Raw genomic sequence first — 21,753 nt, 5'->3', positions numbered from 1 at the left:
TTTACCTGCAGTGCATGCTAAGGTCCAATAAATACTTGTTGAATAGCCAAATTTAGAAAACGAGAAGTTATAAAGAACATAGGTTCATCCATCTGGTTGTAGTTGACATTCACACGAGCGTCGACTTCTGAATGAGTCAAGACAAGCTACCCTCTGCGCCTCAGCTCTCTCCCCTCCAAGGGGAAGTCCGAAAAGAGCACCCAATCTGTGATAACAGAGCGAGGTCCAAATCCTTATCTCAGAGTAACAAATACAGGGAGCTTCCTACTGCAAACAAATGGCTGGAGAATCAAGTATTAACGCTCCTCAAAGTATTAAGTGGTACATGGATGCAACATTACCCGTTCTGTTTATCTTTACAGAAGAATTTACCCATGACGATGTAAAAGATGAGTGATCCCTATTCAGCCCTTTCAAAGTCTGTCCAATAAGCTATTGATCGACTTCCTATTTTTTTAGGTTAACTGTGGGCCAAGGATGCTGTGAAAACATAATAAATGTCCCTTACGTGTCTGCCATGTCATTCAGTTACTCACATAACAAAAACTAAAGCCTGGGAAAAGCATGATTACTAAGCCAACCACTCAGCTGTAACACTAGAAAAATCATGGCAAACAAACTAGAACCATCCGAGCAAGACAGACATACATCAAGTGCTAAGACACACAGCTTGGACCCATCTTCCAAACCCAGTTATAAAACATTCCACTGAACTCACAGTACTGACTAATTCATAGTAGTGAATTCTCATAACAAAGCTGAGAAGACCCTATGGAATACAGGCAAGTACATGGAAATGCTTTCATTACTATGAATTATTTATTGTGAGGTCATGTGTTGAACAGCCTTTGGTCTGTAACAAGTGCTCACTGACAAAAAAAAATCATCAGAAAAACATTTCTCATTTAAATAAAATAAAGGAAAAAATTAACAGGTTTTTTTCTGAATTAGCACACGATTTTACATGTCACCCTTATCAGAAAAGCTTCTTAATGCTGTTTATTCGTTTGTTTTGCACACCTGCTCTATTACAGACACTGATCTACGCACTAATTATTCCTGAACTTCCCAAATCCTCTTTTCTTTACATAACAGTTTACAGTAAACCACGAAGCGGTTTAAAAAGAGTTCCTATCAATTCCTTCTCTTGATGCTCCTAAGCAGTCAGCAGGGAAGCAGAGGCCCAGCACAGTGGAGACGCGACTCCATCCCAGTCCTCTGGCGCCCACCCTTCCGGGGAGCTGTGCACTGGCCCCCCCAACACTCTTGAGACCCGTGTTAGAGGGAACAGCAGAGTCCACCGAGTGAATGATGAGGTTAGGAGGACCTAATTAACAAAGCACATCCGTGGGCCACCTTCCTGCTGTTACTACTTCTGCTTCTCCCTCCTTCTGCCCACCCTCTTCCCTCAGAAAAAGGAACAGGAATAATAACCGATCTCTGGTTTGGCTTGATCTCCTTCCCACTGTGCAGAGACTTCCAGCGCAAATTAAAATTAAGAGAAACTTAAGAAAGGAGGGAAAAAAGCAAGTATGTAAAAGCCATCGACTCATACTTACCCCAAAAAGGGCCTGGCTTTTAATAAAAAAGATTTTTCAGTGCACTTACTTACAAGGCAAATCATGGTTGTATTTTATTTTTTTAAATTTACCTCTGAGAACTAAATTCAATTGCTGTTATATTCTTGACATCACAGAACTGGGCTAGTCCTTGGATCTTTGCATAGATTATGCAAAATTCACCTAGGCAGCTGCTAAGCAAACTTTCTCACCAAACCCCGCCAAATTATTTCAACCCGACTCACCACCTTGCCATCCCTCTCGAGTTTTTTTGCACACAGACCACAAAACCAGCCAAGCTGTGTGCAGGTATCTTTTAACACATACAGACATATACCATATACTGCAAACAAATGTGCTTTCTCTGGCACACTTACCATGTGAACCCACAATTTTATGGAGACACTAAAAGTACAAAGATTAATATTTTAAATTAACAGCAGGAATGACAAACATAATGTCACATGCTGATGACACTGCCTAGAACTTTATATGAGAGACTTGAAAGGATTCACAAAATAGTTGAGAATCTAGTTAATAGTGACTATAGTCTCACGGTCATTAAAACAGAAGGACATAATTGATGATTCTTGGTAATTTTAAACTATAATATCACTGAAGTCTGGATTTTCTTCATTCATCACATAATCCAATTTATCTTAATCCATTTTTTAACAAATCTACCTGAGGTCCCCTTTATAATCATCTCGATTCTATTTTGATGCTGGTTCCTGATCTGCCATTAACTAAGAAGCAAATAAAGAGACGTCAAAGTACTACAGCTTTTATTGTTATTAAAATCAAAATTTAAAACCGTAAAGGTCCAAGGAACTCTTCCCAGGTATCTCACAGGAGAAGAGCAGGTCAGTCTTCTTAGCACTGTCTTCAAGGCCTTCGAAACGCAATCTCTGGTTCCTTTCCAGGTTCATTTCCCGTATGCTTCTTCATTAATTCATGAATATACATTTTACCTTTGGTCCATTTGGCACAGGCCCTTTATAACTACTTTAATTGTTTTAAAAGAAAATTATTGACATTGGGATTCTTTTAAATGTCCAGAAATGAAAACATACAAAATAAAATGTATCTATTTTGAAGTGGAACAGCCTTTCTCTATGTCAGCATTTAATGGCCACAAACGATAAATCTTCCATCAATTCACAATTAGTCATCCTTAAGGGAACAATTTCAAGTATTAAGCTAGTCATTTCCTTATGTAACTCAGTTTGATGTTTTCTTCATGAAGGGATTATTAGAACATCAAAATGGAATTAATTTGGCAAATGGATAGTAAGCATCTTCTCTGGGCAAAGAGAAAGTGAGACCACTTGACTGAACTAGGGAATAGGAACGGGCCAGCCTCTCAGGAAGGAAAATATAAGGGATAGTTAGCGAACAGTTTCGTAAGTCGGCTTCAAATCCATTTAATCAGACTGCTCACCCTGTTTTAACCTCATGTCCCAATTCCAAGAACTCAGCTCTCTGTTCCTGTTGCCCAAGCCTCGAATTTACACCTAATCACCAAACTTGTCTTGACTCCACCCTCTCCCCATTCCCAAGTTCATGTGTGATGTACCCCAGGCATACCCCGTCTCACCCCACTCTAAGATCTTTCAGAACTTAAGATTCAGACATCAGCTACCAACGCAGACTCTCAGACTGGATCTCTGAATGTCAGACCTTTACCTGTGTCACATGCACGACGTCCCTCATAGCACGTCCTTCCCACGGGCCTTGCAGAGACCTGTACCTGGCATGCATCCTAGACTCGCCTGAAACCCATTGCTCAACTGTCCTGGACATTCTCTCACTGCTAAGATCTGCCCAGACCTTCTGGCGCATGGCGTCACTGGGATGTGGTCAGGTGTCATTCCCCGAATGGCCAGTTCTGACAAGAATGGCCTCGCAGGAAACACCAAGATGTACAGGACATGATTCACACCTTCCAGAAGCTTATATTCCAGGAAGGAAGCTGAGACAAGCACAGCTACAGGGAGGGTAAGTACTAAAGGCCTGAAGAAGCCAAGGAAAGAGCTCTTATGTTTTCTGTGTAACATCTGAGCAGAGCCTTGAAGAATGGAGACCATTTCCACACGCTGACGTTGACGAGCTGAAGTGCAGAAAACAGATATTGAAAGTAGTCAGAAAAGTATAAAAACAGGGAGGCCAGGAAGGGAACAGCATTTACCAGAAACTGGTAAGTGGTCAGAGGTGACTGAAATATAGGGGAGAATAAAGCAATGACTCTGGGAAGGCAGGTGGGGATCGGCTGAAGCAAAGGGGCCAGTGCAGAGCCATGAGCAATGGGTGAGCCAGGCAATACGGTACGGCTTTGGTCATTCCTGTGGCCCCATATTCTGCGATTCTTAAAAACTGAAATATTTTTAAAAGCAGAAAGCTACATCTTATTTAGATGATTTGTTTACTCCCTTTCAGCTACCTACCTCAATCCCCAAATTTCTCTTTCTTCAACCTGTGAATTGGTGGGACCCAGTAGGACAGTGAAGAGAATAATAAAGGAACAAGTGGAAAAAGAAGGAATGTAAAGTGAATAGATTCACAGAACCATTCATCTTACAGCTGCTGGAGATCTCCAGAGATCAAATGGTCTGTCCTTCTGCTTTCAGGCAAGTACGCCTTCCAAGTTCAGAGAAAGCTAACCTTCACGTGAAACTAACTTTAACCTGAAATGCTGTGCAATCAGCTGGATCATGCCTTGAAGGGTGTATGCAAATATCCGACAAAGTTCACAAGGAAGAAAATGGGCATTCGTGTCCTACTAGGGAAACACGGAAATTCAGGGGATCGTGACCCAAGAAGCGAACAAAAAGCCCAGGAATGGCCACACTGCCTTGTCAGGGACCACACACTGCACAAGGGTCCCAGCGTTTCCTAACTCAACATCTTCCGTCCACCATGTCATTCCCGGAACCACTCGTCACACTAGCAACGCTCCCTCCTGGGCCAGACATACAGAACTCTTCCACTGAGTTCCGTGGGTATTAATTTAGCTCAGATCCTGTGGTTGGCATTTGAAAGATATAAAAATGAACCTGGACTTCATCCAGGACTTCAAAATCTCCTTTGTCAAGTGTCTCTTCTTACTAAAAAAAAAAAAAAAGTGGGGGTAGGAATAGTCATAAACAACAAGAGCCTGGAGTGATGGATAAACTCCAAATTAAAGAAAAAGGTTAAAAAAGAAATCACTGGTAGAAAGTAGTTTTGAAACGAGCAGGAAGGCTTCTGGGAATAGAGAACAGAACTTAGATGCAAAGGCCGGCATCTACGGACAAGGAGGGCAGTCAGGGCAGACCTGAGCACCAGCAGCTGTTATCAGTGGAAAGAAGACAGTCATGGAAAAAGGAACCGGTTACTCACCATGATGGTCTTGAACACGGTCCACATGGCCAGATACACAGGACGGAAAAGCTGGGTGCAGCCAGGCCCGGGAGCCGAGAGAGCAGCCGGGAGAACTCAGGCAAGGGGATTGCAAGCCATTGAGGGAAGGGAAGTGGTAAGTTTTCACACCCAGCCGAGAGAAACACTGCAGAAAAGCCAAAAATGCAACACACGTGGCACACTAACGAGACTGCTGGGTTGGGAGTGACACTTAGAGGGGCTATTTTCTTTCACTTGTTCTAGTGGGACGTTCTCTTTGGTTATTACTCAATTGTTATTTATAAAATACTTATACTTCTTTATCTAATTTCTTTTAATGGACTTGTAACAGTGATTTCAAGAACACCTGGCCAGCATCTGAGCTGACACATAGTTGCCAATGCTGGGAGAGGCTGATTCTCAGGCCTCAACTACTCCTGAGCACCAAGGATGGCAGCCGTAGGAGTGGAATCTCTTTACAAATAAATCGATAATTTTAAAAATTAAAAGATGTATGTTTCAAAGACCCTGTGAGGTCCTGAAGGTGGCCTGAGAGACGCCTGTATTAGAATCACCGTATTACTCATTTCAAAGGCAGGCTCCCATCACAGACCAGTCGCTTCCCAAATCTGTGTCTAAAAACCATCTGGGGTGCTTGCTTTGAAGTACCAGTGCTCATACCTATCGAGTCAGAATCTGACACAGGCATTCTGAGGATTGGAGTTTGAGAAACTCCGCAGCAGTACAGATGTTGTGAAAACACAGCCTCTCTGGCGAAGCCAAAAAGGTCACCACATAGTCTTGAGCAGCCACACAAATTTGTGGACATTATTTTCAATGTACCAGTAGATCTAAGTATGTCAAGGAATCATGAAATAAGTCCTTCGGGGTTCGTGTCATTCATCTCTAATCATTCCTCTTTGCAAGGTATGATTTTCACAAACAGAGGGGCATGGCTACAGAGGCAGTGGAAACAGAGCCAACGGAGACAGCTGCATCACAGGGAGAAGAGAAGAGATCAGAGGGAGAAATTGCCCAGTGGGGGCCCCGAACATTTCAGGCACATAAGCAGGAAGTAACGGGGGCACGTAAGTTATTTTCAACATAGTGGAGTGACACACCGCAATGAAAGCTGGCCCTTATGGACCAAGGAGTGCAACATAATGGCATATGTAGTACCTGGGAAATCCTGCCCAGACAACCCCGTGACCACGCATGACTTTCTGGCCTCTACTATCCTATCTCCCACCACCCGCCCTCCTAGGAGAACCTCCATGACGGTAATTTCTGCTCCTTCTCTGATCTTGTTTCATAGTGAGGAGGCAGCAACACACCCGAACGACCCTCCCTCTAGAGGCAACAGGAATGCTTCACCCCTGCACAATCGGGCACTCAAGTATTATATTTGCCAACTTGAATCCCGGCCCTGGCACAGAAGCAGGAGGTACAGTGCCATCCATCACTCTACCGGCAGGGCTGAGCTGAGCATGTACCATGAACAGACAAGGTCTGCTGCTTCCCGGGCAGTGAGACAAAAACACGGGGCCTGCTCGCAAGAACATTACAGGTGGCACGCCAGGCAATGCTGACTGTTTCGGAATCCAGGGGAACACGGGTTAGCAAGTTTACTTCCTGGGTTTCTGCTGATTCTCACAAAAAATGAAAAGGCCAGTTCAGAGTTTCTTTCCAATTCTGAAAGCATCTGATTTAGTGAATCATGCACTTAAGGACTCCCAAAGGACACCACCCGCTAATGGTGAAGGGAAAAGTTGACTTTGGAACAGCTGTTCTGTGGTAGCAACAGCAGACCCACTACGATGACATGTGTACAGGGTCACTTGGGCGCCTTTCTCTCTTAGGTACAATCTCTGCACTTTAAAATATTCTGTTCGGAACAAAAAGATCAAAAATCCCAAAATCTGTGGTATGGTAAAGATCTGCAAGGAAAAGCAGAGATTTTGCTTGTGAAGTTTTAAGTGGAAGAGTGATCAGAGGTAAAGATGAGGTCATTAGTTGGTCCTAATCCAGAATGACTGATGTCCTTATAAGAGGAGAGACACAGACAGACACACAGCAAGAACAGCGTGTGATAGAGGCAGAGATGAGAGTGACAAGGAACCTCAAGGGCCGTGGCCAACCCCAGAAGCTAAGAGAAAGGCACAGAACCCATTCTCCCTAGAACCTTCACGGTCGGCCTGTGGATCTTGATTTCTGACCTTCGAGAACTGAAAGACAATATGTTCCTGTTGCTGTAAGGCCCCCACGTTGCAGTCTTGTGTTGGGGCAGCCCTAGGAGAGTAACACAGGCATTACGTTGAGAGCCAGGGCCCGGAGCACTCAGGGCATGGCTGTGGGGTCCCCCACACAGCATCTTCCTGTGGCTGTGTCCTGACCAAGCGCTGCACAGTTGGGGCGGGAGGCTTTCTGATCAGGGACCCAAGAGGCAGCGCTCCTTCTGTGGTCTGGCACTGGGAAGCTGCAGGAAGCCCACACTCCCTGCCAACCACACTGAAACGTTATTTTTAGATGGTGGAAATGTTTTTAAAATGTCAGTTTTCACCAAATACCTCACCTGTCCCCATACTATTTTAAGTGCATTCTAATACCAAAGACTGTGAAAAAAACAAATGAAGTGAATTTGTAGGTTGAGAAATTGAGACTACAACATGAATTTCTTTCCGTAAAATCATTCTATCAGTAAGCATCATTCTTGCATATCTTTCAATTTACCTGTGTTTGTTGAATAACAAGCCATGCCTAAAAATAATCTGTGAACTAAAGAAATACTATTTGCCTAATGTAAATTATCTATTGTACAGTTCTGGGTGTCTTTATGACAGTATGCAAACATATCACATTATTTTACTACAGTGTCCAGCAGTTAGATATAAAGGGCAATGGAAGATTTGCAATTTCTTACATTTTAGAAGTATAACAATTTTTCATAAACATATCTATTCAATTTTCCGAAACATAATAGAGGATATGTGCCTTTGTTATGGTTACAACCACAACAAAAATTAGAGCAATTTGCCATGTAAACATGAGTATATAAGGAAAATATTTTAATAATAAAAAGCCAGAATTACAAGCATAATAGAAAGAATATTTTTAATTTTGCCATTTTGGAATCAATATTTAAGAATCTTTTTGCAACTCCAATGTTGTCTTGTCCAAAATATAGCCCCCAAGCCTCTGTGGGTTTTCCCTACCTGTGGAACTAAGGATTACTGCCTCTGCCTGCAACGCCCCCAAAAAGGAAAAACACTAACTCAAAGGTGGAAACCATTACATTTGCATATGGAAATCTCAAGCCAAGAGGAAGCAGAGAACTCAAGTGGCTGTCGACCTTGGTAGGAGCCTGTCCAGACAAAGCTGGGATAGAGCAGAGTGGCCAACGGGGCCAGTCATCAGAATAGAGATGCATTTCCCACAGCTAAAGGTCCTAAGAACAGAGAAATGGGTGGACTGAAATTCACACGTACTGAGCCTACCGCCATACTTTTAGAAAGATGTTTTCATTTACTCCTCAAAGCAATCTTACCGGAGCTGAGACAACTATGGTCTGAACAAGTGAAGTAACTCCAGCACAGTCACGAAACAGGAGACAAACCTGGGGCTTAGTCTTCCCACACCATGGTAAACAGAAAATGGTAATGCTGGAGCTGCAAGGGCAGCTGAAGAGAAGATGGTTGTATGTCCTGACTGTAGGCCGTCCCCATAAACACAGGCCCTTTGTAGTATTTTTTTAACTGGAAAAAAAAAGTCTTTTATAAAACACTAAGTCAATTTTTTCTGAAAAAGAAAAAAAAAATCTGCCCACCCTCTTGCTCATGCCAGAAATTCCCTCTAAACCTAACAAAGGCAGTCACTGCAGTTGGCTTAAAATGAAAACTACTAAAGAAACACACCAAGCTCCTATTAAAGGGTCATCATCAGTCAATCAGCAAAGATAAATGACTGACATCAGACTCCATGTTGTTTTAGTAAAGAGGAAGCTGGAGAGAGGACAGGTGCGGGATCCCCCAGTGGGAAACCCTCAAAATCTACAAGAGGGCAAATCTAAGAGGTTTATATATTTATGAAGTCTCTGAGGTGAAACACAAAATTTGGGAATGACTAACTGGGCATTATTCTGAGGGATCAGGAAAGGCCAAGGGATTGTAACAGGGTCTAAGGACCAAAACAGGCTATAAAGCACTGTTGTGGAAAATCCTCATTAACCCAAACATCAACAGCCTAGGATCATATTTAGATTTTTGGTATTATCTCCTAGAGCAGGGGTGGGCCTCCAGCCTGTGTGTATAAATAAAGTTTTGTTGGAACACAGCCACACCCACCTGTTTGGATGGAGAGTGTGAATGGCTACAGTGGCAGCAGCTCTGGCAGAGACCAGTGGCTCACAAGGCCAGAAGTACTAATATTTACTACCAGACCCTTTACAAAGAAGCGTGCAAACCTCTTTTCTATACAAAAGCAACCAGGAATGAAAAAGTCGCCCTTACCTACCAACTTGTCCTGATTATCAACTGAAGACCAATGGCAAGATCTATTTCCATTAAATAACAGAAAACACATATTTCTAAATTTATATAGACCAATTAAATAAGTTCCACTCATATATGCTGTTCTAATTAACTCTTTATATAGCTATTACAAAATAGCTCATTGTATAAGTTCACTATAAAAAATATGTATAGTGTGACAGAGCTGTTATTTTGACAAAGGTTAAAAAAAGAAGTTATCTTGCTAAAAAAAAAATTAAGGAATGCTTTATCACCATCTGTCCTTCTCGTTTCCACTGCTCAATAAAACCATGAAATATATTTTCTAAGTGTTTTCATTAGAACAACAAAATATTTTGTGAAGACATGTAATACACTGGGATAATCAAACTATTAATCACCAAAAAAAGGAATCAGTAGTTTAGAAATTTTATAACCCTGAGTGAATGGTTCTACATTAGTTTTATGTATGTTTAAAGATTCTCAACTGCCATTATTATATCATGCAAATAAATATATTTGATTACAATTATGTAATGTCATTCACCCATATACCCTATAAAAATGAGGAATTAAATTGAAATATTCAAAATCATGAAGAAATGTTTCTTAAAACATCTTGCTATATATTTACAGAAATGCTGATAAATTGCTGAGAAAGTAATTCAGAGCAAACTAATCATACATGTCATTTCCGAGACACCCTCAAGTATTACACTAAGTTTGCCACCATGTTTTATATATAATGTACTAAAATACCTACCCACGTTAACTGTTGAGCAAATACTTGAAAGGACAAATATTTTCATTTTAATGAAACCAGGAATGTGGACCGAGTGCTGCTTTGTGCTGCTGCAGCTACACTGCACATTTTTTAAATACCAAAACCTATTTTTAAAACAATAAAGTAAGCAAAACCTGAAAGGAAATTCGGAACTTATTTATCTAATTAAGCCACTTCTTTTCCAAAACTGCATTAGATAATCACTATTCTCCCAGTCCAGATGCCCTCAGTGGTGGCTACCTTAGTAATCCTAGAGACACATTTTAAAACATAAGATCTGCTTCCTAGGAAAATAGTTTGGTTCCAGATACACTGTAAAAGTTTCTAATGCTACCTCAGGCCACACACCTAAGTGGGGGGGGGGAAAAAAAAAAAGAAGAATCTACATTTCTGTAAATGCACAGTAGGTGAAAAGAACACTGAAACGTTTGCAGTAAATCAGGGCCCAAAACGGTCAATCGCAACACCAGATGACGGGAGGGGAGTACGTTAAATGCTCATGTGCACAAACTAGAACTGCACTTCTGGCCATTTGACACATTTACTGATTTTTACTGTTCGGGTCTGTTCATCAGACTGGCCTCGTCTCCCCGCCTCCACTGGTATGTAGCCATCATACCAGACGCGCTTTCCTCATTCCTGGAGTAAGTGCTGTGTTACTGGGCCGGAAAAAAGCTCTTGCGATTGTCCCACCAGCAAAATGTGCAAGTGGGAAAGGGAATGGAGGAGTGAGCAAAATGATTACACCTGAATTCTGATCATAAACTCAATCTGTCAAGTTACCGTCTTTACTTTATAAGCTGATAAAGATTTTTAACTGCGGAAAGAGTCCCAAGTCACTGTGAACGCGCTTAACGATTTAGATTCTGACATTTCTTGGTTTCCGTTTTCAGATCAGTTAGCAAAATCCCGATCGGTTACAGGGGTGATAGTTAGTTTGCTGACCAGCTTCGTTTCTTGTCGACTATAAAGTTTCAGTTGCAGTCGTGAGTCGAAGGTGCAGCTTAACTATGAAACGAGACAAGCACGAGGGGTGAGAGGAAATTGGAGCCTCCTTGCCCTTCCTTTCCCGTGTTCATTTCACGAGGCCTTCCCTTCGCCCCGCGTCCCACCGCCCGCAGACATCCCTCCAGCAGGCGCTCTGTCTGCCTCCCGGAGGGGCTCGGAAGTACCGCCTCCCAAGCGGGAACCGCGCTATCCTAGCCGCTCATTGGCTGCGGAGGCTGTCAGTGCTGCGAGGGGCGGGGCCTCCCCGGTGGAGCGGAATCTCTTGCCAGCACCTCTCCCGGTCCCCCGCTTCCCCAGCCCGCGAGAAAAACACCTGCCTCCACAGAGGGGCCTTCGCCCTTTTATTTCACCGGCTCTTCTCCCACCTACAGTTTCTGTCCCTTTGACGCCTCCCAGAGGCAAACTTTTTAAGCTCTATCTCCTCTCCCCCACCCCGCGAACTCCCATCCCAGCAGCAAACAGAGGATGCTGTGGTCTTAGGAGGGAAGCCCGCTGTGGGCTGGATCTCCCCGAGGGCTGCAGAAGACTCCTTCCTCGGAAAATGAAATAACTGTTTACGTTTTACGTCAACCGTCTTAAGTGCACTGGCCTTCACCAAGTGTTACGCCCCGAACTACTGCGCGTCCATTCAGCGAGAGTCGCCACATGGTGAGCGGCATGTCTCCTTCAATGAGTCACCGAGCTCAGTGCTTGTCCGGCTGCCCCCAAAGTACCACAAAAACTCTCGGAGCGGAAGTGCTCTGCCGCTCCAGCCGGTCCCGCAGCCGCCCAAGCTCCTGCTCTGAACACTCACTGCACACACGTTCTGTGCTTGATTCTGTAACGCAACCTGACAACACACACAGCTGTCGCCTGCGGGGCGTGTGCGCACTGCTGGAAACTCACAATTCCTCGGAAGAGGCCTTCGAAACACTGGTTCTAATTACGCGTACACCGTGCTCTGCCAACTAGGGGCATCTGACTGTTCAGCTGCATCCTTCACATCACCAGCCTCACAGAAGGAGGAAAATCATTTCGTGTCTGCAACACGTGTCTGAATTCCAGTGCCGTCTCCAGAACTGCTCAAGGATGGGAGCTTATCTTGCTGTAAAATGGGCGTATGTTTAGTATTGACCCCTAACGAGGACGACGGCTCTGCGAGAACACGACTCATCTGCTGGATGCATCGTGTCCCAGGCCGCCAGTGCGCAGGGAAGAGGCAACAGGAGTCCTTGCGACCTGGCTGCAGCGTCCTCTACGTCGTGCTCGTCTCCTGACACTGTCCTGGGGCAACGGGGCCCCCTATTTTCTCCTTTTTCCTTTGGGCTACCCTCCGTCTCTCTAGCTTCGGCCTCACTTTTCGATTTTTCTTTTCCACGGCCACCATCACTACCAGTGTTCGCCTCACACTCCCTCGCTGACGTTTCCTGAACCTGTCGGAGTCCCACTAAAGCTCGTTCTCCAACAGGCTGGTCATCCTCCCGGTACTTCTCCAGCCACTGGACACTTGCCCACCACCCACTCTCTCCCACTGAACTTTTCCTCTTCCAAGTCTGGCGGCCGCCGAATTCTGACAGCTGGGCCTAACCAATCCGTGAGCAATAAATAACCCGCGCGGCCAATGAGCAACCGCCGGGCGGCGGGAGGCGGGACTTCACCCAAGTTCCTCGGGTTCTGAAACCTAAGACCTGTTGCAGCCAGCGCCGTGGCCGCCGAGTTTCTTGGTTACCGTGGCCGGCGCCGCCAGAGCCGGTGCCAGGCGTGAAGCTCCCGCCCCTGCCCAGGATCAGGGCCGGAGCCTTGGGCTCCAGCGCGGCGCGCCCCGCCCCGCCCCACCTCCCCGGCCGCGGGACCCGGAGGCCGCCCGCGCGATCCCGACGCATCCCCATCCCCGCCCGGCTCCCGCAGGATCCCCGCTCGGCCCGGCGCCGCAACCCCGCAGCGACTCACCGGGAAGTTGGGAGTTGTCAGATCTCCTGCCCGCGAGGGGCCCGGGGCGGGCGGGCGGCCGGGCCAGGAGGCGCCGCGGAAAGGCCCGCTGGGCCGGGGACTGTGGCTGCGAGGCCCGGAGCCGATCGCCACCTCGCGCCGCGCCGCCCCGGCGGACGGTGCAGGCGCGGCCACCCACCCTGCGCACGGCGAGGCGCGTCCCGAGTGTGAGGCTAGCGGCGGCCCATCCTCCCGAGGCTCCCGCTCCTCCTCTCGCGGACGCCGCTGTCAGGAGTGTAAACATCCCGGCATCCCCGAGGAGAGGGCGGGGCGGCGGCCGGCCACGCCTCCCCGGCCCGGCCACGCCCACATCCCCGGCCCCCGAGCCTTCGCAGCGGTCCAGCTGCTGCGCGGCGCAGACTCCGCCGAGGTCCCAGGTGGTGTCCGCGCGGCTCTCTGCGGAGCGGTGGGACCCTCGCTGGGGCCGAAACTCTCGGCACGTAGCTTCCTGCTATCCTGCCTAGCATCGCGGGGCGCTTCGTTCTGCCCCCCCAGCCCTATTCCCCTCCTTCGGGCCGACTTCCCTCGGAGACGGGGGTCGGCCGCCTTTGGAGAACGTGCTTTTTGTTCCCTTATATTTAAATACCCTCACTTGCAAGCAGTACGCCGAGTTGGTGACATCTCCTTTCTTCTCTTCCTAGGTGGTAACCCACCTCGGCTCTGAGCGAACCTTGCGTTTAAAGTAAGAGTCCCAACCTAGAGGAACAAGTGGCTCTTGGGACATTTCCGAAAGGTGAACAACCTCTGGGTTGGTACCTGGAATCTTAGAGGGAGGAGGTTACATATATTATAATACACACGTACGTACCCCAGCACCTTAGCACAGGCGCTGTAAAGGGAATACTTTGATTCTAACCGCTTCCCTACTTCAACTGGACATGCATTACTGCAGGAGGCAGCTAGGAGGCAGTGTGGAGTCAACCACACCTTGATTCTAATCTCAGCTCAGTGGTTATTAACTCTGTGACCTGGCCACAAGTTATTTCACCTATACCAAGTATCAGTATCTTTGTCTACAAAAGGAGAACACAGTAGTAGTAAATACCTATCTTTAGGCCTGCGGTTAGAATTAGATGAGATAAAGCAGAGTGCTTCAGCACAAGAGCCTGGCATGTAAGAAGTACTCATTAAATAGTTATTACTCCTACGTCTTTTACTGGTTTGACCTCCCCACCAAAGGGATTTGAGCCAAAAATGAGTAGATTATAGATCAAATACTTAAAATGTTAAAGCTATGGAATTAAGATTTGGGAAGTTTATGTTTAGAAAAAAAATAATTCAAGATCTCAGGAGATGTTGATTCCAGTGGCTCAGGCAGTTTTAATCAATGTGTGAGTCACTGTTACAATGCATGAAGGTACAACAAGTTAGCAAGACACAAAGCCTCCTGGGGCTTCCATTGCAGAACAAGCGATAATAATAATAAATAATAAACCTATAAAGACATGCTATGTCAGATGGTGACTCATACAGAAATGAAGCAGGGCAAGGAGACGTGGCGGGGAGGCTGCTGTTTGAAATATGTTTATCTGGGAAAGCATCTCTGACATTTGCACAGAGACCTGAAGGAAGTGAGAAAATGAGCCACGTGTCCAGGAATAAAGCATTTACAGCACATGCAAAGACCCCACCAGAGGTGGGCTTGGCTTCTTTGAGGAATGGCCAAGAGGTCAGAGGTCAGTGTAGCTAAAATCCAGTGAACAATAGGTGAGTGCTGGCAGATGACATTGGCAGAGGAGGTGGGGGTAAAGGTAGGAGTACACGTAGAACCTTGTAACTTTTAGCATTTGTTCTGGATGAGCTGGAAAGCCGTTGGAGTAGTGACCACATCAGACTTAGGTCGGGACGATGCGCTGCACTGTGGAGACCCTAGCACAGTTAGGGGACTGTTCAAATGGTCAGGTAAAGATATTGATGGCTAGACCATTGTGCTAACAGTGGAGGCGATACGCATGGTCAGATTCCAGATATGTTTCTAAGATACAGCCAACAAGATTTGCCGGTGGACTGGCTGTGGGGTAAGAAAGGAGGCAAGGATGAAGCCATTCATGCTGGCATTTAGACCATTTAAATCGTTCTATCAAGTCACAAAGCAAATCAAAAGCCGTCAGTCAAATAAGAACCATGTCGCTTGAGTCAGACACAGGCACACCTTGCAGGAAAAGTCGCCAGGTGCTCCCAGGGTGAAGACATTTCACCCTAATACACAACCCGTGATGTCCTACTGCACTACCTTTCAGAAAATGTAGGTAGATAGATGATCCATAAAACAGCCCAGTTGGAATAAACTTCAGATTCACCTGAGGACCAGGTATTTCACTGGTATAAGGAAAACGTATATCACTTATAACACTGACTGAGAGGCAAGTGGATCAAAATGAGCTCAAAGTCCTAGTGACCCCAGACAGTCTAGGAAGTACCCTACCAGTGGCTCCCTGGTGCCCAATCTGTTGACATCACTGGTATGTGTCCTATTTCTTCACCTTGGAAGACACAAACTTACAACTAGAGAGTACTCTCTTGCTTGAAAGGTTGGGAAGACTGTCAGAACGGAATCCATTGTGCTTTCTCTTTGTGACTCTTCATTACTGACCTATATGGTAAATTGGGAGTCCTGTCCCTGGCCACTGGCCCCTGGCCTGGGGCAAATGCTAATGGAAAAACAGGCTCCTCTGGTCCCAGGGAGCATTAGAGCAGAGTCCAGCTTTAACTCTTTGCTATTCATCTCCCCACCAAGCTGGCTTCAAAATGCGTGTTTGGCTCCACGAGACGCCTTCATGACAGTCCCCTATATGAGCTACTTAGTGTTCATATCTAATTACCATGCAATACATACCGTTCACTCTCAGATTAACCTTGCTGTAAATGGTATTTGGTTATTACGCTAAAAAACTATCGGTTTACACCAAGTCATCGTGTTTTGTTATTTATATAGCTTTGCTGGCTCCATCCAATTAAAAATAAAAATTAGAAGTAGTACTGATTATCAATACTGTTTTTTATCCACAGGCTAACCCAGACCAGATGTTATATACCAAGTTCAGTGTCAATGCAATTTCTCTGGAAAGAGAGAAGCTTGCCAGAAAACTTTTTTCCTGATGCAGGATGATGAAGTAATATTAAAAATAATTCTCCTTTGAAAAAGATCCTAGCCACTGAGGGTTAGACCGGCAAGGTCTCGCCTTCCTGACTCAAACATAGTGCTGGCAACACATGTGCTTCCAAAGCTACCAGTGATATTGGCGGCCACAGACTTTGGCAGCTAAATGACCATGAGGGTTAGTCAAGCTGTTGAAATGTCTGGACTAAACTGGGCCAAACGGAGGAAGTGAAAGTGCAGACTGCACATGACTCAAGGGAGATCGCTTTCGTCTGGCCCTGGCTGTGGTCACTGTGCAGCTTCAGGAAAGAAATCTTTCTCTTGCTTTGAAAGCACTCATGAAAAATATTAGAGAGCTACTTTTTCCTTGTGTTAAGACATCATGCAGGTAAGCTTCTCATTAAAACAGTCAAATCAGCCTGAATTGTATCCTTACATCCAAATGCCTAGAATCCAAAATCACAGACAGACAACTCTGCTATGTCCCAATTATCTAATTATGGCATTTTGAGAATACAGTCAGTTCACAGATAAAAATAGTGGCAACCTGATGGTAGCTGGTCCCCTGGCTATTTCTGTAGTACTTATAAAACTGGGGAAACATTTTAATCATATATATATATATGTAGGGAAATGCGATATTTTATACCAGTTGCACAACAGGAAAGAAAGAGTACAATTAGCAGTTTAGGTTTATATCATGATTTCCTTCGGTGAACAGAATCCAACTGAATTTATGCTTTTTGTCTCTTAGTATAAAAGCCCAAGGGCCATTATGTGATGGTCAGTAAGTCAAAGCAATGAAGGAAATATACTCAGAAATTATTTCCCTTTGCACGCTTGTTCACACCATCCTTGATGTGGAGCCAGATGGGGAGGCCTTTTCACAGGAGACACTGTCCTCAACAATGGTGGCATTTTCACTGTGGGTTCCTGCTCACCTCTCAGTCATTTACCCTAATAGAGTGTGATGACACAATAAACCAATTCCAAAGATAATTTTAAAAAGTGCAGGTTTCTCTGGAATATTCTGTGTGCATGCACCTACTCTGAAAAGGGGACGTTGTTACCAATATCCTGTGATCTCACAAAACCAAATGGGATGACCCCCTAGAGATCTTCCTACTTTGTCTCTCTCCACCTCTCCTTACGTGTCAAGTCCTCTTCTGAGCTCCTCACTTCACTCTTGGGGTGCACGAGCTCCACTCAGGTGTGAGCAACCGAAGCAAGTGTCTCTTTCCTAAGTAGGAAAGAAAATGGAAAACCCTAAGTTTGTTTGCTTTCAGTATTTCCGCATAGTTAAAAGAGGGTCTCCTCTTCAGCTGCAGACCCCAAAGTACACCTCTGACAGGCAACATGAGAGGTGAAAAGTTGCATTCAGTTTTGTTTTCAGCTTTCTAACCCTCGTTGCTCATGCTTAAGCTTTGAGTGCTTAAAACATACAAGTTCTCAGAATCTTTTTTTCTCTCCCAGCTGTTCTACTCACTGGCAGAAGTGCACATTAAGATGCCTCTGTAATTATTTCTTCAGCAGTTCAATTGCCCTGGTAATGTTCAACCTACTTGGAAATACAGGATGTGATGAGTAAAACCAGATTTGGAGTCATGCCACTCACACCCAAAGAAATACTGAAGGCAGGCTCTTCTGTCTCCATGACAGGAAGCCTAGTCAGTCACAGACAGCCTGGGCGTCCTCCACAATTCTGCCACTGAATTCACCATTGGGTAAAATTCAAATGATGGAGACACTGTATTTCTTTAATCACTCTGTCATGTAGGCTTTTCTGTGCAAAAGGTAGCATTACGTTGTGCACGGGGCATCTACAGCCACACTTTCTGGAATAAAACAGTGTCATTTCTAAAGCTTGAGAATTGTGGGACAAAAATCAGAGGTGTGCCTAAAAACTCGATGAAGTGACCACCCTTAAAAGTCAGGCAGGAACCTTTAAATTCATAAGCCATTCAAGTCCTGGAGAAGGGAAGTCAATATTTATCTGTAGGCTTATGGGATAATCCATTCTGTGAAAGAATGGGAGAAGACAAACAGTAGAATGTCACCCACGGAAACTGGAACTGTCCTAATTGGACAACAGTGTCACATCATTGTGACTTAACACTATGTAACTAGCAGGTTTATTTAATTTGCAGAACTCTTACATTATTTATGTAAGTATATCATTATTTTATATAATTTCCATTATTATTAAATATTTGCTATTTTTAAAATATAAATTATTTTTAAAGTTATCTAAGTGTAAATAACTTTGAAATATTATTTTAAAGTATATAAATAGACACACACATATGTATAGTTTGGGCAACCAAAATATCTAACTACTTAAAATTCTGTCTTGTTTTTTATTTGTTCTTTCCTGACTCAAACTGAAAGACACAAATAATCACCTTTTTCTAAAGACAAGTCAATGATAAAAATATTACTTCTTCATGTTCTAAACTAAGCGAAATTAATATTTAATCAGGCCTGCATCCTGTAACCCCTCTCTGAGTAGTTCGGTATATTTTAGAATTTTACAATAAGGATTTGGGAGAAAGATCACAGTCTAAGTTAGAAATGATTAGAAAAAATAAATAAACATGAAAATTAATCATGGTGATGATTAGTTTTAATTTCCTGTATAACATTTCTAACATACATTTCTGTAGTTAGCAGATAACCAAATCTTTATTACTAATATCTAGATAGTGGTATTATAGGAGATTATTATGTCTTGAAACCTAAATATGCAGAGAGATTATATTCAGTCAGAAACCACATTGTCTGAGTCTTTCCTGTGGATGATTTAAGCCCAGAAGGCTGGCATTTACTTTTGTCATTTTCAGAATTTAATATTTTCATTCCTTTCGTGGCTATTGTGGATCTTTTCCTGTTTCACGATTATTTAAAAATCATGTGTACATAAACTATGCAAAAATCCAAACAGTCCCCTGATCTGTTTCTTAGCATGTATTGAGATGACCAGCTGTTACATGAAGAGATTTGCACACCTGTGATGAGACACAGCTCATGGACCGGTAAAAATAGTCGTAAAGTGTCCTCAAATGAAACATGAAACACTTACAAAACATGTGGCCTAGAATTAACTCTAAGAAAGCGTTCCTAGCCTGGCAGGGCAGGCTATCAAATCTCTTTCTCCAATCAAATTTTAACATGGACTTTAGCTCATCTCTCCAGCCTGGTTTCAATGCAACCTGCCCCAAAGCAGGAAGATGAGCTAAGATCACGTCAGCTAACCTTATCAGCGCACGTGAATGACAGTAACCTTGATTTATTATCTAATTGGTAGTCCAGCTCCAGGAAAGTGTGGAAGTCACATTTGTCCTTGCTACACTCTCATTTCCCGTGGCACAGAGCTTTGTTCTCAATCACCACCATGGATTAACTATGAATTTTTAGTTTTGAAGTGGTAAGCTTAATAAGCGTTAGTGCATGTCACTGCATTTATTTTCCAATCTGAATCTTGTAGTGAATAAGTAGGCTTTCATTCCCTTGGTTCCTGCATGTGTTTTGATCCTTGACACCTCCGTCAAAGTGTATATGCTTTTGTAAATGGGTTACACATTAAGCCTACTCTGTGGGGATGAGCAGACAGTCTGAAGAGAAGTAGGGATAGGATGCTCTAAGAGGGAATAACAAGAGAGTAGTCCAGGAAGGCTTCTCTGAGGAGGTGACACTTAAAGTAGGATCTGAAGGCTATAAAGGATCCACCTAGGGCAGCTACATCTGTTTTCCCCCCTTCCACATGGAAGGATGCAGGAGCTCATAAGCCTGGAATTACAAAGATGTCAACTCAGTGGTTTCATGCAGAGACATGACATCCAGACAGTGAAATAAATTTTGCCTGTAATCAAAACCTGTCTTAAGTCATAATTGGCAACTGTACTAATGATACATCAGCAGCTGTCCTCAGGTACAGGGGGTGTAGATTAATTGTATGTTGGTTATGGACAGTTCTTATATCCATTGTTTCCCTCCAACAACAGAACAAAGTGGCAGCAAGTCAATGAGTGAGTGGTAACTGGTATAAAATTGTTAATATTTTTCTGTAGAGTATTTTGAAGAAAATGATTGGTACCCTTGGTATTGTCACCATGGCTGCTCACACTGTGTGTGAGAGCCCCACCATGGACCCATGGGAATCTTTTGAGTATTTGAAGGAATCACAGTGATACTCAGCATCTGCCAGCACTACCTCCTAGCTCGAGGGCATTCACCGTTTGGGCATCACATCGGCTGGTAGCCCCTTGATGACATCATATCTTTGGGAAGCTGAGTTTGGGGAGGTTACAGACATTAGAAAGCAGTACCATGAGAAAATCAATGGAGAACAGAAAACTGGTGTGTCCATCCTGACTCTGAGGTTTGAGAAGCTTGCGGTGCCCAACAGACAGACACAGCCTATTAGCGCATGAGGGTGATTATGTAAGAATGAAATAAATAAAAATATAGTTTTCTTTTTTTAAATTATACTTTTTTTTTTTCCAAATGGCTAAGTTGTTAGGATATAAATACTAAGTGGTTGAGATTTGACTACTTGGCGAACTAAACCGCTGGGTGGTTTTTGTTTTTTGTTTTTTTGACAAGGGGCTCTGTTAAAAAAAAAAAAAAAAATTACTGTTGCACTAAGAGTACCATGGACTTAGAACGTCTGGAAGTCTCTGTTCATGATGTATCTGATTGCAGCACCAGAACTGAGAATTAGCGCTCTTGACAACCTGGATTTTCCTAACTATACCTGAACTGGCTTTCTTTCCATCTAACTCCATCTATGTATTCAGCCAACACTCACTGAAAATTCACTATAAAGTACTGAGGAGCAACCACTGATGAATGATACGAGTATACCTCCTACAAAATGAACTATTTTGTTGTAAGAGCTTCCTTCTCTGCAACACATGTAAAATGCTGTATCACCGAAGAAAGGATTAGAACAACTATTAATTCTGCCACATTACCACTTTCCACTTCCCCAAATTATGCAGATTTATCAATAATTCAAGGAAACTTCCTCGGCGATGCACTAGACAATCTGAAGCTGTCAGAGCAATAGCTTTAGACGAAGCAGCAAGATGACATTCGTGGCTAAGGAACTGGAAGGCGGATTGAGCATCACTCACCTGTCCTTACCCTTCAGGGGTGAAGCTTAGTCACTTCACCTTTAAGGGAGATCCTGCTGGATGTGTGGGAAACACGGAAGGAGAATTTCAAGTTCAGAAACAGTCTGATCCCACCGGACAAAAACTCTTGAGAAAGTTTCACTCATTATTTTTTTCTTTTTTAAAACTGAATAATACTGCTAGTATTTTAAAGAGGGAGACTCCAAAAAGCAAAGTAAAGTGATGAAAATTTAATAATACCAGAAGATGTTTAAGTGATTAAATGATTATTTTACATTTTATGCCATAGCCAGAAATACGGTGCCACCGCCAATGA

The 21,753-nt window shown here is 43.9% G+C and overlaps 2 protein-coding genes across 3 annotated transcripts in view; both read right to left on the bottom strand.

Moving 5' to 3' along the window:
- The window catches only part of NEK7 (NIMA related kinase 7), a 106,112-nt gene extending 92,640 nt beyond the window's left edge, over positions 1-13,472 (bottom strand). The window contains exon 1 of one of the 2 annotated variants that reach the window (XM_074317080.2): positions 13,164-13,472. The gene's annotated coding sequence lies outside the window, so the exon portion shown is untranslated. The remainder of the gene's footprint in view (positions 1-13,163) is intronic. The other variant, XM_074317079.2, reaches the window with a different exon arrangement.
- A 3,902-nt stretch (positions 13,473-17,374) lies between these two features.
- LHX9 (LIM homeobox 9) overlaps positions 17,375-21,753 on the bottom strand; it is a 129,957-nt gene continuing 125,578 nt past the window's right edge. Inside the window, exon 8 of the transcript XR_016021564.1 lies at positions 17,375-17,542. The gene's annotated coding sequence lies outside the window, so the exon portion shown is untranslated. The remainder of the gene's footprint in view (positions 17,543-21,753) is intronic.

This window comes from Rhinolophus sinicus, chromosome 6 (assembly GCF_057876585.1).
Source record: "Rhinolophus sinicus isolate RSI-liver-muscle chromosome 6, RSI-T2T, whole genome shotgun sequence".
In the NCBI taxonomy this organism is placed as follows: domain Eukaryota; kingdom Metazoa; phylum Chordata; class Mammalia; order Chiroptera; family Rhinolophidae; genus Rhinolophus; species Rhinolophus sinicus.
The sequence above is the reverse complement of the archived record's forward strand: the minus strand, read 5'-3'. Positions and strand labels throughout refer to the sequence as shown.